Consider the following 1,954-nt stretch of genomic DNA (forward strand, 5'->3'; position numbering starts at 1 on the left):
TAAAGAAGCTATGTTTGGAGTATTTCTCACTTTCAAAACCATATAAAAACAAATATTGGATTTCCCAGACTCCTTTCACCTTAGACATGGGCACTTGACAATTAGAAGCAACTGTCATCAGAACTTAGAATTGGAAGTTCAAAAGAGAAAAAAGGCTGAGACTTCCATTTCCATTCTAGTGAAAGCCTCTGGTTTTCTTCATCATCAGTGGGAGTCATTCTAGCAGCAATGTGCAAAATCTGATGGGTGTAAGGTTTTGCTCTGCTTGAAGCTAATAGGGTCACGTGACACAGTTGGATTGATGCTCCTCCGAGAAGACACAAAATGGTTGGATCAAAGATAAAGAACTCTATTAATCATGGCATATCAAGCTGGATGAATATTAGCATATGCACTAGTTGGTTGCCCTTGATCCTAATTTTCATGGGAACAATGTGGATGAACCAGATAGATACCTGAACACACAGGGGCTGTGTTACAGGGAACAAACCTGGATCTTTTATCATGGGCTGTAAGCATGTCTATTCTTTGCTCTGGAGGGAAATACTATCTCTATCTTCTAAGGCTTCTGCTGAGCAAATATCCATGAGAAATAGACTGAAATGAAGGCAATCAGTGCCCCTGATTGCAAGACATGCAGAAATGCAAGACACCAATGAAGAAATGTCTCTTAACACAAGGTTGACTAGTGTTGATGAGTTTGGAGGCGCTAATTGCAGTGACTCAGCCGAACAACAGTACCAGCAGTGAGTTCACCAGATCAGTCTTGCAGCGTTATTCTCGGCACTGACCTTGGTTGCAATGTCTCCAAATCTGATTCTTGGACCCATCCAGAGTTAATGAACTCCAGCCAATATTTTCTGCTTGATTTCTCCTATCAGTCCTTTATGAGATATTAAATCCTCACTGATATGTCTATCAATCCTTCCTGATATCTTAAAGAAGTGGTGACAAAGTGCCTATGTATCACCATATCTAGTCCTTTATTTTGGTTGGTTCATTTAGTCTCTTAGACTAAATTGGGGGGTAAATCATCCCCCAAAGCAGGTATAAGGTCTCTTCTGGGTCCAGGAACCTGAGGTAAAATTCCCAGATAATACAGTTTCTGAAGGTGTTGGATCTCTGGCCTCCAGGTTGCTAGAACCCTCGAGATTTTGTCTTACTCTAGAATACAAAGAAATTCTGCTTCATGAGGACCACTGATGAATTTTTTCATTTGTTGTTATCTTACTCCACAACAACACTCCCTAGGATTGTGTTTCATGGTTCTTACAAGATGTAATTTTTGTTCTTTGATTGTTGAATAATAGCCTTAGTTTTACTATTTCTCCATTAGCACATACTATCATTGCTGAGAATTAAAAAAAAAAAAACTTAAGCTTAAAGGATAACTTCTCAAACAGTTCACAATTTGATATTGAATTTCATATCTAAAAATGTCAAAGTTTTGATGTTATCTTGATAATGAAAAATACTTTCCTAACAGTTTTCTAAGGTAGATTGTGTATATTGCATCATCTTCCCTCTAAGAGTAGCTACTTTGATTAAACTCCAACTCTACGTTTCAAGCTGTGGTTTTTCCAATAGTTACGTACGGATGTGAAAGCTGAACCATAAAGAAGGCTGGGCACCATTTGCTGCTTTCGAACTGTGGTGGTGGAGAACACTCTTGAGGGTCCCTTGAACAGCAAGGAGGTCAAACCAGTCAATCCTAAAGGAAACCAACCCTGTAAATTCATTGGAAGGACTGATGCTGAAGCTGAAACTCCAATGCTTTGGCCACTTGATGCGAAGAGCCAACTCATTGGAAAAGACCCCAATGCTGGGAATGGCTGAGGACAAGAGAAGGGGACAATAGAAGATGAGATGACTGGATGGCATCATCGACTCAAGGGACATGAATTTGAGCAAACTCAGGGAGACAGTGAAGGACCAGGAAGCCTGACGTGCTGCA

This window comes from Cervus elaphus, chromosome 15, assembly GCF_910594005.1.
Source record: "Cervus elaphus chromosome 15, mCerEla1.1, whole genome shotgun sequence".
NCBI lineage: Eukaryota > Metazoa > Chordata > Mammalia > Artiodactyla > Cervidae > Cervus > Cervus elaphus.